General features: G+C 45.4%; 1 protein-coding gene and 1 long non-coding RNA gene across 5 annotated transcripts in view; both read right to left on the reverse strand.

The window, feature by feature from the left end:
• The window catches only part of RASGEF1C (RasGEF domain family member 1C), a 102,862-nt gene extending 87,789 nt beyond the window's left edge, over positions 1–15,073 (reverse strand). For 2 of the 4 annotated variants that reach the window (XR_013982012.1, XM_080991413.1), the window contains exon 1: positions 13,059–13,359. The gene's annotated coding sequence lies outside the window, so the exon portion shown is untranslated. Of the gene's footprint in view, positions 1–13,058; positions 13,360–15,011 lie in introns of those variants that run through there. The other 2 variants (XM_080991414.1, XM_080991415.1) reach the window with 2 other exon arrangements.
• LOC308469255 overlaps positions 1–15,380 on the reverse strand; it is a 270,286-nt gene that overhangs the window by 112,735 nt on the left and 142,171 nt on the right. The gene's annotated exons all lie outside the window — the stretch shown is intronic.

Genomic DNA, 15,380 nt, shown 5'->3' on the forward strand with positions numbered 1-15,380 from the left:
ACAGCTTGAGCCTTGTCTGCAAAAGAATATCCTCCGCATCCCCAGCTTGAATTCAAGTTACATCTACAAAGGAAGTATCTGGAGTGCATATCAGAAAGTCAGTATTTTTTTTAAAAAAAATTGCTGCCCTTTTCTGTTGCCGTCCTAGTTCTTTTTTCGCTGCAGCATGAAATTTCAACAAACTAGTCCTGTCAGTGGATGTCCTCACAAAGAGGTTCGCTAGAGCAACGGTGCTTTCTGCCCTTCTCTCTCCTCCTGCCCTGTGCCTCTGGAAATTGGCTCAGTAGGGTCAGGAGAACCCCAAGGATAGCACTGGGAGGGAGATTATTCAATCTGGCAAGCTGAAAACCTTGTGCTGATGGAACAATGGTAATGGCACTATGCTGAATTCCTCCCATAAACTACAAGGTATGGGGAAAGATCCAATGTAGTACAAGCAAGTGTCTGCTTATGCAGCAAAGGCTTATTATTTTTATTCCCCCTCCAGCCCCTCAAATTTTCTCCATTGACCTTGAGGGGTCAAGAGCAGGTTTTGGGGAGCAGGGTGTGTGGAGGGGGAAGAATATAAACCAGAAGTCCCAATGAGGGCAGACCTCATTGGATGTTACAGATATGTGTTTGAGGCAGGGAAGCAGGAGGTCTGCTAAGACCTTTCTAGCCCCTGAATCCAGCAAGTGTTAAATATATAAGCCAGGCTAGCTTCCTGGTGAAGCAATTGCCTGGGTGATGGGCCATTACGGGGGAAGAAAGGAAAGGGGCTCTGTGTAAGGTGGTAAATGGGTGGGGCCCCTTTCTCAACTTGTGGACAAAGCCAAGGTTGAGAGTTGCAGAGATATGAATCAGAAGAAAAACAGCAAGCTAGGGAGAGAGACAGAGCCAAGGCTGAAGCTGTGGGAGAAACAAGACCCTTTTGGGGGTGTTAATGCAATGAACACCTCCATCGTAGTCTCAAGTGTTTTCCCCCCTTCTATTTCTTTTTTAAAAACAGCACATGAAACATGATCACACATATGTGCAAATAAATCTTATATCATAAAGACATCAGTCTCCACTGTGTCTCATTCTGAAAGAAACGTGAATTCTGTGTAAGTGCCTGGAACCCCTGGAATCTTGCACCATTCAGATTGGGGTGGCATGCAACACTATAAATACCAATCATTTAAAAATATGTATATTAGCTAATTGATAACCTTGTAAGCAAGGAAAAATGTGTGTGGATTGAATGAGAAAGAAATGTGTAAGTGGCAAGAAAGACTATATTTTCGTTCAGATTTCAAATGAGATTCTTTTGAAATCCAATCAGATTTTTTTTAGTAGGGCAGAAATGCTTTCAGCAGCTGTAATTATCACCCTAGCAAACAAAATGCACCAGTGGCAGAAGCCAGGATGAAGCTGATCTGCAGGATGAGAGCTGCTGTCACGTTTCATAATCCCAGTTTCAAAGTTTTTGTCATGAATGACCCCCGGAGGAAATAGGCAGCAAAGATGCATGTGGGTAAGCACATATTCCATGTTCAATAGAAGAGCTTGCACCTTAGAAAAGATTACTGTCTAGTAATCAGGTTCTAATGTGTTAAGTGCCTTAGTAGTAGTGTGAAGGAGGAACACGCTACATTCTCAAACTGACAGACAAGCTTTGTTACTAGAGGGGGTGGAAAACCAAGAGCCCATTCAATGCACATAACAAACAACGAATGTAAAGATTCTGTTAATTTAAAAGACTGCTAATGGAGGAAGACAATAGACTAAATTTCAATTCATTACACAATACGCACTTAGGTCCTCCTCAACTAAACTTATTCTTTGACACCTTTTCCTCAGACGTAGTGACAAATTGGTGCCCCAAATCAGCTATGCAGGTCTTAAAAAGTATTAGAAGGGGACAAATTGAAGTTTCTATAGAGAGAATGGATTTGGCATATGTTTCTAAAAAATGAAGTGAGCTTTATGTCAAGTGGGGATTTGAGCCCTGGTCTCCTGGGTCCTAGTTTGATCCTGTAACCACTACAGTGGTACCTTGGGTTAAGAACTTAATTCATTCTGGAGATCTGTTCTTAACCTGAAACTGTTCTTAGCCTGAAGCCCCACTTTAGCTAACGGGGCCTCCTGCTGCCACTGCGCCGCTGATGCACAATTTCTGTTCTCATCCTGAAGCAAAGTTCTTAACCCGAGGTAATATTTCTGGGTTAGCGGAGTCTGTAACCTGAAGCGTATGTAACCTGAAGCGTATGTAACCCGAGGTACTGCTGTATAGCACATTGATTCCCCTTCCCATGTGCCATCACCCTGTTCCTGAATGCCATCTCTTTCTTTTTGTAAAAGGAACATGAAACATGACCACACATTTCTTATACCATCCAGTTTGGTCCTGGAAGCAAGCAAACCCCTTCCATAGCGGTCAGGAAGTCATACTTCGCTAGGCACAAGCAGTGTGAGAAAAATGCCAACTGGATAGTTCTGTATTTAAATTTTCAGCCAGTCTCTATTTATATACTGTTCAGAATGTGCTGAAATAAAAACTAAACAAAACCAGGCAGAAAATGCAAGATCTGAGTCACAAATGACATTAGTTAAATGTCAGAAATCTGAAACAGCTATGATATGCCTACTAGCTGTTGGCTCAATACTGAAGTGTGCCTAATATATAAATGTGGTGTTGTCTGCAAATATCATTCAGTGCCAACCAGCCTTAAAGCTGTCTCAGACTGACCAACGTATTGCCCCCCCCCCTTTGCATTTCCTGCCTGCTTCAGTGCCTGCCATCCTCAAGTACAGAACACAGAGCCGCAGGACAATGTTGAGATCAGACAGAAGAGATGGCTGAGTGAATATCCATTAGATCCAATCCTTCACTGCCCTAAAGTTTACCTGCATCATCGGCTCCAAAGTTACACACATGCTACTCCGTCCAAAATGGAAAGGAGTCTTGATAATGGTACCAACTGATGATGAATAAAGAAGCACAGAGGTACAAAGAAACATTGTCACAGCACAGTACTACCATAGTCATTAACTGCACCAGGGCAATAAAGACTGGGCACCAGCCCTGAAAGGCAGGCTGCATGCCATGCTCTCTCTCTCTCTCTCTCTCTTGCCATCACCCTCCTCACTAATCTTACTTCTGAGTAGGAGGGAATCTTAGCGACTGTGAGTTTAACCTGGGGGGGGGGGGGGAGTTTGCTGTTAAGTAGCAGTTAATGGGATAGAGTAGATCCACCCTCCCAAAATAGGAATCAAAGCTCCAATTGCAGTCAGGGATGGGTGAATCTGTCAATTTTCGTTTCTCTCCGTTTCTCGCTTTTATTAACCGTAAGCTCAGATCACCACATGTCCACATCAGTTCACAATTTCCATCAGCATTTTAGTATGATTTTCTCTCAATACATATATTTTTGCAAAGCAAATTTCCCTAACAGAATGCATTTCTTGTAGGTTATGTTTCACTAATATATGCATTTTTAATGCTCACTTAATCCCAGTGTATGCCTTTTTGCATACATTTCTTGGGCAGAGAACTCTGCTGCAAAATTCAGAGGTGTGCAAATTTCAAAGGATGGGTTGATTTCGGTTCACATGCTGTTCAGAAAAGTGCAAATTAGGTAGGTTCACCTTTCATTATGGACTGAATCAAAGTTCTCCCCCATCCCTATCTGGATGGTGCTGGAGAAGGCAGGGTGGTGGTGAGGCTAGACCTGTGCAGAGGCACCAGTGGAGCCAATCCAGCACCTATACAGCCCCAGCCTTTCCGCTGCCCTGCCCTGCCTTGCCCCACCCCTGGGCCAGATGGCCAACTGGAGGGATGCCACTGTCAGGATGGGGCTCCACAGCTCTCCCCCACCACACCAGCTACTGCTGTCACTGTTCCCTAGCATTGTTCGCTGCAAAAAAGAAATCACTTATACAGAGACAACCAGCCTGTGTTTCCTCCTTCCTTTCCCTGCATCTGGGGGGGGGGGGGCAGGTGCAGCCAAAGTGACCAAGTGATCAAGGATGTGGGAGATTGCTCCTTAGGGTCTTAACACAGGCTGCCAACTCCATAAACCAACTTAGAAAGACTTTATTAAACTTATAGGGAAATGAGGATTGGATATAAAAATCAAGGTGGCTCCACATTTGTGGGATGTTCCCCCTCAGGGAGGCTCACCTGCCACCTTCATTACGTATCTTTAGATGTCAGGCATAAATGATTCTCTATAACCAGACCTTCAGCTGATTAGTCAATTGTTACTATGTGGTGTACGTTTGTGTTCTTATATTGTAAACTGCCCTGTGATGCTCAGGTGAAGGGCAGTATAAAAAATTGATTATTAATAGTGTTTGTCACAGCTTAAATGAAATCACTACTTAAGTGGTAATCAGCACAGGTACCCCCTCCCCCTCCCACAGAGATTCAAGTGAGGACCACTGAAGACAGCAACACAGCAAAATCACCCCATCTTTATGCTAGCGCTGTGCTGATATTTTCAGTTGATCTGTTTGGGGCCATTTGCAGGGGAGGATGGAAAGGAGAAATGCACCCAAAGAGGGTGGGAGGCAAGGGGAGAGAGTTTAATGGTGGTGGCAGCTTTCACTTAAAAAGGTAAAGGGACCCCTGACCATTAGGTCCAGTCGTGGCCGACTCTGGGGTTGCTGCACTCACCTCGCTTTATTGGCCGAGGGAGCTGGCGTACAGCTTCCGGGTCATGTGGCCAGCATGACTAAGCTGCTTCTAGTGAACCAGAGCAGCACATGGAAACGCCGTTTACCTTCCCGCCGGAGCGGTACCTATTTATCTACTTGCACTTTGTGCTTTCAAACTGCTAGGTTGGCAGAAGCAGGAACCGAGCAACGGGAGCTCACCCCGTCGTGGGGATTCGAACTGCTGACCTTCTGATCAGCAAGTCCTAGGCTCTGTGGTTTAACCCACAGCACCCCCGCATCCCTAGCTTTCACTTTGTTACCCTTTAAATAAGGTAGTGAAGAGAATTTAAGTGGGGAGGGGGAATCAGGCCAGATAACCACTCTCATTTTGCACTCATGATCCAAGATGGTGTGATCTTCAAAACAGAAAGAATTCTCTCTAGAGACTGCATTGCTTCCACCATGTTCTCTGCATTGAGACCCTGTACCAGGCATAGGCAAACTCCGGCCCTCCAGATGTTTGGGACTACAATTCCCATCATCCCTAGCTAACAGGACCAGTGGTCAGGGATGATGGGAACTATAGTCCCAAACATCTGGAGGGCCAGAGTTTGCCTACGCCTGCCCTACACCATCAAAGCTTCCAATGCCTACACGTAATGTCATGAAAACCAATAAAAGCCATAGCTCCCAGAAATCATTATGATGAAGCCTGCAGTCCTCAGATACAGAAAACAAACCCTTCCGATATGTTTAACCGAAGTATTTAATGTAAACAACATTTAATAAAAACATGTTACCTCTATGTGCATCAGGGATCCCTCTCCTAATTAACACAGGATGCCTTTCATCTACAAAATGCTATGCAAACAGTCATTAGGCTTCAGGTTACCCCGGAAGAGGTAAACGAGACTCCAATGGTTGACATGATTAAATTGCCCAAGCTCTACCCCAGTAGTACTTATCCAGGTGTAAAAATGGTATTCATCTCAGTAAATCAGCCTCCATAATATTCAAGTTAAATGTCAATGCAGAGCCAGATGAAAAGCCCATTGAATTAAAGTAAGAAGAATATGAGCATTTAACTTGAAGAAAAAATGGGATCATTATGAGAAGGTTCTGTACCTTTAAAACAGATAAAATGGAATTTTTTTAAAGGATCTTTCCTGCGTGCCTTAATTCTTTACCATATGGTGCATGCATGTGACCTGATCCAAGTATGCATGGCTTGCCTCACTCATTGAGCTACCTGCTCAGTGGCTCCTTTTAGTACTTTGTTCTTTCTTACTATGGCAGAACTGTAGTCTGGAAGCATGGGGTTTGATGCATGTTATATCTCATACGGATGGTATGCTTGGTGGCTGGGACATGTAATGACATGGAAAAGGTCCATGTCAGCTTTTTTGTTGGAGTCTGTCCCAGATCTGTGTGAAAACTCTTCTCAGGTACCAGAATCTTTGATTTCAAGAGCTGGTAACGCTACTGTTGGCCTTCATGCACCACTAGCCAGCCAGAACTAAGCTTCTGTGATCATAGTTTGACTCAACTTGCCAACTAGGTGGGTTATGACCTATGCCCCTTCGATGTCCTTATTTTGGGGGGGGGGGTGTCATCCCCCAGAATGGCTGAAGAAACCCAGTCAGATGGACGGCATATAAATAAAATACAACAGCAATCGGACAATAAACAAAGCAGTATTTTGTTCTTAACAATTCTTCTGCATTTTTACATATACTCCCTGCCCCTGGCGTTTTCCGTTTTTGTTTTTGGTCTTTGAATCCAGATCTTTGGGGGGGGGGACTCAAATATTACTTCCTCCTCAGCCCTCTCCTTCCTCAAGTAGTAACTGTTGGTCTCATGCCCACAGGCTCCTCATCCTTGCACTTTTAATTATCCCCTTCATGCTTATAGTATAGTATTCTCCAGTGCTATGGAGCTACTGCAGTTACATGCTGTTACGGGGAGGACTAGTGAAACTTTTTGCTCCAGGTTCCACCCCCACCCCCAGTAAATCTAGCCTGGGTGCACTTTTATTTATGCCCTGTACCAAATCTGTGTGACAATGGTAAGTGTGTTATCATGTCCACCCTGAAACAATTGGTTCAATAGTATCGGGAAAATATTTAATACTAAAATTGAAAAGCATTCATCTTAGCCAGTATTTTGTGTCAATAAGGCCCACAGGGTAATTATGTGTTCTATTTTTTAAAAAAACTTTGCTTTCGGGGAAGCCTAACTTGCTTGAGCAACACTCCTTGTCTGATCAATATTAAAAACACAAACAAAACTGGCTTCCAGCTATGGAAAGGTATCATTTTAAAATGCATACATATCAAGAAAACCTGTGGTAATCAATGGGCCACAGAATAAAGCTTGATTTCAGTTAAGTCTTATACGTATTACATATAAGAAACACCATACTGTTGCATGCTACCCCAATCTCCAGGCGGTGCCAGATTCCAGGAGTTCCAGGCACTTACCCAGGGTTTGGTTTCCTTGGAATGAGGTATAATGGGGACCGAGATGTCTCTATAATATGTGGTTTATTTACACACACACACACACACACACACACACAGACACAAAATCTGAATTTACAGCATTAACACTTCAAGGGGGCCTTGAGTCCCCCATAGCCACAACCTTGGATTGAAACAGAAATCAAACATTGCTCTGTCTCTTTCCAGTTGCTGCTTTGCTTCTAGCTCACATCGCTCCACTCTGGCCTTTTGTCTTTCTAACTACCTGTGAGTTGAGGAACTATGGTACTTGTACCATCTCGCACAGAACCCCTTCCTTTGTGCTCCCATTATCTCAGCAGGAAGTCAGCTTGGCTATTCTAGGAACTAGAAGGGAGCCCAGGCATTCAGCCTAACCATCCCCCCCCACACAAAAAAAATCTCATAACAATACTAAATCAGTGAATAACTTAAAAGAAAAACTCCTCAAGTATCACTCAAAAGATTGAATCATCCAGAACTTTAGCACTGTTTAATTATTCCTAAGGGCTTTTAAATAAATCAACCTTGTGTTAATTATATTTTCTGAACTTGACTCAAAATCTTTTCAGCAGTGGATCATTAAGGAAACTTGGCTTCATGGAATAACGGAACACTAAAGCAAAGGTGGATTTAAGGGAGTGTGACCACTTCGGTCGCACTAGGCAGAGAATCTCAGAAGCGCTGCCCTGTTAGCCACTTTAGTTGTGAAGCTGTAGAGGACATCTAAAATTGTGTGAGATTCTGCAGAGCATGCAAGATATCACGCAATCTCACACAAAATTGGCACTAATGTTAGAGCCACTTCTTTACCAGCAGCAGAGCCTTCAGGATGGGCAGAGAAGTGGCAGCAGGTAAGATGGCAGTGCCAGCAGCAGAGCAGGCCAAGGCGACACATCCTGTTTCACCTCAAGCAGCAAATTGGGACACCCTGCCCTGATAAAGATGGATGTGTGTGTTATATGCTTGGAAAGCTAACTAGAATCTGTATGCTACCATCATAACTAACATGATTTTTCAGACCTTCCTAAACTTTGACAGGCAATGCTTTATAATCCTCTAGCAAAATGCCTCTGAAATAGAAGTGTGCGCACACACCATTGGCCCCTAGCGCTATTAGATGTCACAACAACAAGTAGATATGCACGCAACCATCACAGCATCAACAGTGATTCAGTTGACAAGCACCCACACACATAAGCCAAGCTAGGGAAGGAAGACAAGAAAGATTAAGGAGCTGCATTGCATCAGGTCAGACCACTGATCCATCTAGCCCACTGTTATCTACTTTGATTGGAAGTGTCTCTCCAAGTTCTCACTCCTTCCATCACCTGTTATACGATCCTGTTGTCTGGAGTTACCAGGGATTGAACTTGGGAACTTCTGTATCAAAAATATGTGCCCTATTACTGAGCCAGGGTCCATCCCCAAATCAAGTAACTGCTTTCTTCAGAGGAGATTTCTTAGGGAAGCTCTATTTCAGTGGACAATCACTAGGCCTTTATTAACTGGCTACCTAGGGTGTGTGTGTGTGGTTTTGTTTTTTGTTTTAGAGAAATGAGAGGTATAAGTACTCCAACCTGAATAATTCCAACGTGAAACTGCAATTCTCATCAGCCCAAGTGAGCATGGTCAGTGGTAAGCGATGGTAAAGAGTCCAAAACCAATATGTTCCTTTTGTAGCATGCAACTTGGTGGTGGTATTTTAAGTCATAAGATGTGCAGGGCACCCATGCATAATGAGGAAAATAAAATACAGTCAACATATTACCTTGTTTAAACAAAGGCAACCAATATACAGATAGCCAATTTATAGCAGCAGAAAAGAAAGAAATGTAAGTTGGCTAAACCTATTAGCAGGGCAGGAAAATTTTTGATTGCATTTTGTATAAGGAGATACATTTTCATCACGCCTAGAAAGCACCTATAAACCTGTAAAGTTTCAAGCAGCAGCATGACTGTGAAAGGATTGTCTCTTCCATCAGAGACTACTGGCAAAATCAAGCTTGGTTCAGATAGACTTACCCCCAAGAGCCTCCTTGGCTAGTTCTGCCTTTAGTATGAAAATACAGTTTCATACTAACATGGAAAGTAGGCTGGAGACTGGGGGGAAAGGTGGCCTCCCACCACCTCCAAGATGGATCAGCTGATGCTGTGCAATTCATAATGGGGGATCCAGATGGTCCCCCTCAAACGTGCCATGGGACTGTGGAGGTTATAGAGTTACACATGTAGAACTCCACACAATGAAAGATCCTGGATAATCAGGACCTCTCATACACACATGGTGGGTGGAGCTCTATGCACATAGATCAATATGAGTGTAGAGTCCATCCCTTTTCAAGTGCACTGAACACACGGTTAGTGAAGGGTGGGGGGCATTGGGCATGGTGGCAGCAGGTGACAGTTGCCCACGCAGCTTCATGACCTCTATATGTAACATTTGAGTGTCCGGGGGTGGTAGGAGTCAGGCATTTGAATCTCCCAATAGTGACTACAAAAAGCAGAATTTAGGAAGAACCAATCTGTGCATCTCATTTTGGAACACATGGAGGAAAATGCTTCCCGTCTCCCACACAAACAGGGTTCTCAAGAGGGAGTCCCATTGCAACCGAATACTCTATGCATTAAACATTAAGTAAAACATAACATTTCCTCACCAGAGCAATTTCTTCAGATTTTGTTTTACTCCTTTGGAAACGACTTCACTTCCACTATACGCACCCACACACTTCCATTATTACTATTATTATTGGCATAATCATGGCTTGTTTGCACAGCTTTCACTTAACTTGCATTTTATGATGGGAGTGACTGTTCCTCTGTGTCTGCAGGCACTAAGGGGATCTATGCTTACCTGTGCACACAACTGCATAGACTGTCACATTATGTGCAGATGACTTTTTTTTTTTCCATCATCCACGTTTCCATAAATAACCTTGCACATTAAACATATTTGTATCTTCTACAAATGAATTCTCACATGAATAAATACCCAGGGTGGGGGAGAGAACTGTGCTTAGCCAGTGATGCGCTCAGAATTGGTGTGGGTTATTTCTTACATCCAAATGGGTGTGCACAGGACTGCAGCCAGAATTAACCCTCACCTGCCCCTGGAGCTTATTTCTCACACTGGTTTTCATAGTAAAGACAGGTATTGCCAAGCTTTTTAGGTTGCAGGAGCGGTCAGATTTTTGAGTAAGAGCTGTGGGCACTGGACAGAAGTCAGATCCCAAACAAAACTCATAATTAATCTGAGTTTAGAAAAGTACACAGAGCTAAAAGAAGTGGGAAAGAGCATCATCACCCTTATAAATACCTCCTTCAGCTCAATGTACTTTTCAAGGGGGGAGGAAAGTGACTACACTTCCCAGCTCATGATAAAGGGGGCACTGAATGTAGAGGTGCTCAGAGACTTTGTAGGTAGTGAAGGCTTCAGGGGCACTATTGTGCCCGTCACAGGGGCTACATTGGCAACCCCTGGGAAAACCATTAGAAACCAGACATGTGAACATACAGATAAAAAGAAAGATTTTTAAAAATGCAAGGGGGGAATTCATCTTGCATGTAGTTGCATGTACATTTCATATACATCATACCTTTAAGAGATCAATTACATTATTTTTCTCTCCCTCACACATAAAAGTTACATTCTTTCACATGACATTAAAGAGAATTTGTCCTAAAAACACCTGATTAACATCATCAAGGAATCCAGCCGGAACAAATCTCATGACCTAACCCACAGCTAAGGGAAAGAAGTCACCCTTAAATGTAATGTTTAGTGCCAGATGTGTGTCCCCCTCCAAATATAATTATGCAACAAGTGTATGAGATCAGCATTGAGTCGCTTAGCAGAACAAGGGCTCAGCCAGAAATGAAAGGAATAAATGGGCAAAAACCTCACTGCATCAGAACACCTCTGATGTGACCCCAGCTCATTTGCACATATCACCCCACACTCTAGGTTTCCACTATGTACAGTGAAGAATTAAAGTAGCCACTAAAAATACAGGGCAGTTGGCCCTTTGCAGTAGTAATTACTATTCCTGATCACATTGTTAAGCAGATCTCTGCAGAACACCATTTACAGAATTCATACCATACCAAATTATGAAAACACAGGAGAGGGGTTTCATATTGAGATGCATAGCAAAACCAGGAATTTAGAAGCATGCATCCAGAGGTTTGTTTTCAGAATGTAACCATGTGTGTATTTTTAAAATATTCCCAGCAAAAACACCAATAGATTATTCGGATGATCCTATAAAATGCCATTTTTAGGAACATACATTCAGCTGTCTGCAAACCAGAGGCACAGTTCCAGTGAGAGGAAGGGGGGATTATCCTGTGCTTTCTGATAACAGCTGAGTCAGATTCAGATCAATTTTTGTTTCTGGAAAAATCACACCTGATCTGACACTGTACATGTCAGGATTTAGCGTGAAACAAATGTTTCAAAGATGAAATATAAGCTGCTTGCAATTACGATCTACAGCAGAAATAAAAATAGTATTTCTATCAGTGCAAACCGACTGGATGTTGTTCTCCTAATGCTTCTGTTAAAAAGGGCTAGCACCACACAGACCAAGGCAGAGATCACAACCAGTTAGTATCATGGTGATCTTCGTAAGCTAGATATCCTTTAACACACATCTTAGTCGCCGCCACATCTCTCCCCTTTGCACAAATACTTGGATTGGCATGTCTCTCCCAACAGCCCTGCCTGAAACACATTTCCGCGGAAGCAAGTCCCCGTGACTTCGTTGTGTTTACTTCCGCATAATGCGATTAGAAGCAGGGTGCCTAACAGGTGTTAAAAGACTCAAAGAAAGGCACAGGTATATAGAAGTCTATGGCACACTCTTATGGGAAAACACAATGGCTCACTCCCAAGTCCACCTGCAAATAATTGGGGCTTGGTGTTTGGCAGACGAACAGCTCAGAGCTAACGATCACTGTGGGGCTGTCCAGACTGACGGATGGAGGCGTAGCGTTTTGAATTAAGGAGTCGTGCATTATATTATAGGACAGCACTTCTTAAATAACCTTTAAAAGGGGGTGAGGTTGGGGTCAGAAACTTTTAATTCTGCACAGCAATAAGATCCTATAGCCCTAGTTCAGCAGCTCGGAGATCGATCCCCTCTTTGATTTAACTTAATTCAATATACATTACGGGTTTTCCAGTCACACAGTTCGGAAGGAGTTCCCATCACCTTCCTTGAGAACACCCAGGAGCTCAGCCTCATTAATCTCCCATCGCCGCCACCAACCTCGAAGACGAACGCAAACAAAACAAAAAAACACACACACCCTCGGCTCGCTTTTGCTAATTCACTTCGGGCTGCAAGCACCAATCGATCGGAAAGTGCATTATTAAATTAAAAGTTTGCGCCGTTGAGTAATGGCTATAGGGTTAAAAGGCCCGCCACGTTCCTCAGCTGCGTGCCCGCCCCCGGCCGCCCCAAACAATGCCTGGATCAGTCTATTATGCCCCGGAATGGACGTGCCCACCGGGCCGGGGTCGGGGCTTGGCCTGCGGTCAAACGCCGCTTCCGAGCCCCACGCCTCCCCAGCCGAGCGGTTGCTCGCTCGCTCGCTCGCTCCCCCTGCGCAAGGTGCGGAGTCCCCTCCAGAGGCCACGCCGCCCACCCGAGCAAAAGCGCGAAGCCGGCGCAGGGGCAGCCCGTCTCTGCGGGAGGCAGGAAAGGCTCGGCACGTTCCCAGCCGCCCGGAGTTTTCAAGCGGGGCTGCCTTCTTCTAACGAGGTGGGATCTGGACAGGAGAAAAGGAAGGTGCGCGCGCGCGCGTTCGGTTTCCAGAAACGGATCTAGAATGCGCCCCCCAAAACGCAGACCTCTCCTTCCTCGGCTCACCCACTTTCCTCGCCTCCCAGTCTGAGAGAAGAAGTCCGACGCGAGAAAAGCCGCCTGCACTCACCGGAGCTATGCACTCCCCGCCCCGCTGTGCCAAGCCATGGGCGTCGAGGGCAGCCAGCAAGTCCCAGCTGGGGTTAAATCCTCGGCCGCATCCGCCGCTTGCAACAATCCCCACCGAATCTCTCCTTCCTCCTGCTCAGGTGCCCAGAAACTCCGCGCGCGCTGTCTCCTCAGGCGCCCGCCCGTGCCCGGTTACTATTCCATCCGCTTCCACGGCGCTTATCGAGCTGCTGCTGCTGCTGCAAGAGGCTGCGTTTCTCCACTTGCGTGCCGCACCTCGCCGCTCCAAGCGGAGCGCATAGCGCCGCCTGGCTGCCGCGCGCCAGAACCGCGGCGTCCAGAAAGCTCGGCACGGTGCTGGGCCCTCCCGCCTTTTTAAAACACACCTCAGCTGAGCGGAAGGGGAGCGCGCGGCTTGCTCGCGGGCGCGTGCCGTTGTAGGCGCCGGCAGCCAATAGGGGAGGGGAGCGCCGGCCCGCCCGCCTTCCTGCGCGGGCAGGTGCAGGCCGCGCAAGGCGGTGGCTTACAAGCTCCAGCTCCGGCCCGCCGCCCTCTTTTGCCCCATTTGCGGGTTTTCAGTGGTTCGCGCCTTTAGGACAGGCGCTGATTGGCTGCCTCACAAAAACCCCGTCTCGGTCATGTGGAAGGAGAAGGCGACGGTGCCCTAAGCCTGGGGGCAGCTGCTGTTTTCTTCTGCTGGGCTGGGGGCAGAAGAGCGGGAAAGGGTCATGTTGCCCAGGACACATTTCTCGTTGCACCCCCAAGGGTGACACATGTAGGAGCTCTGCAATAAACAGCACTCATTTTGAACGTAGAGGGTTTACAGGCAGTCAGGAACTAGCCAGACTCAGAACTCCTTAGCTGCTCGGCCTCTCTAGCTCTGTAAAGAGGACTGAAGTGATGGTGTTTATTATGCATAATTTGAGTCGGCATGAATAAGCCGCCTTGGGAAACTGGTGAGACAATATATAGGCCTACTGCCAGAAATTCTGTGGTGAGGCCCTTCAGTTATACAATATACGCAAATATGGGTAGCCAGACGGGGAGAGTTCTTTAATTTCTTTCAAATTAATAGATATACAATTTAATTGAATAAAATGATGAAGCACCGGCCATCCCAATGCCTTTACACTTGTCGGTAACACACTGCGAAGTGGCAGCAGGTTTAGTTCTTAGTGAGCAGTGAACCTGCGAACTATGTCTGAAGACCAGGGATATGCCATTGGGTTTCATTCTCCTTCTTCCCCTATTTTGGACAGATTCTTCTTTCCCAGTTGCCATAAGTGTAGTTTGTGATGACAAAAATTGTTGTTAGTTTGCCTCCCATATCTGATCTGGTTTGAAATTGCCTCCAAATTTTGCATGCCTATTTGGGAATATGGAATTGGCACATGAGAGGGAAGAAGGAAGCACTTTTTTTTTATGCCGTGCAAAATGTGGCCAGTTGCACCCAGGCACAAACTGATGTGAAGCTCTGGTCTTGGAAATGAACCCACAAGGCAGCTTGTGCTGATGCTACAGAAATCTCCCTATGTCACTGCTCCCCTGCCCATACACCAGTACAAACCCCCCTGTCTATGGTTTGCTACACTGGACAGCAGCCAAGGCACACAATGTGCTGCTGCACATGGACTATACATCACCACCTGCATTCAGTTTTATATGGCATCCATCCATGCTGCTCGTCTGAAGCAAGATCCATCTGGCTGCTTCACTGTTTGATGCCTGCATTGCAATTAGCACCTTCATCACAAGACCCAGGAGCACTGGCACTTGTTTTTCTTTTCCTTTCTAAATAGCAGTTTCCACCCTTGAAACTACAGAGCATCATGTTAATATTTTCTAGCTGCTTTATACAAATATGGAAGGCTTGATCTCATAGCTAAAATGCCCACAGGTGCTGTTCCTTAAGCATCTCAGGTGGCCCAGGTATTGCTTGGTTTGTTCACCTTACCTGTCTACTGGGCTACAGGGTTGCCTTCTGCCTCTGTGTAAGGTTTGCTCTGCAGTGTCAGGGAAGGAGGCGGAAGCAAGTTCCTGGCTCTTGTGATGCAGGATGTGCTAATTGCAATGCAAGCATCAAACTGTGAAGCAAAGGCTTCGTAACAGCATGATTCTCCATCAAGGATTTTGACAGCAAATCCACCACTGGGGGATTGCTTTTCCCTTTTTGGAATACATTTTTAAATATATGTGCAATTACGTTTCTATTTGCTATGGCAACTTACCCATCCAGCAATTTGTGTTGTGCTCTCATTGGGAAAGGGTTCTGCATTTGGCCCCTTATTTTGTGGCTATGGCTGAAGAAGGAAGAGTGAGCTAC

Source organism: Podarcis pityusensis, assembly GCF_964106645.2.
Source record: "Podarcis pityusensis genome assembly, chromosome: 2".
Lineage (NCBI taxonomy): Eukaryota > Metazoa > Chordata > Lepidosauria > Squamata > Lacertidae > Podarcis > Podarcis pityusensis.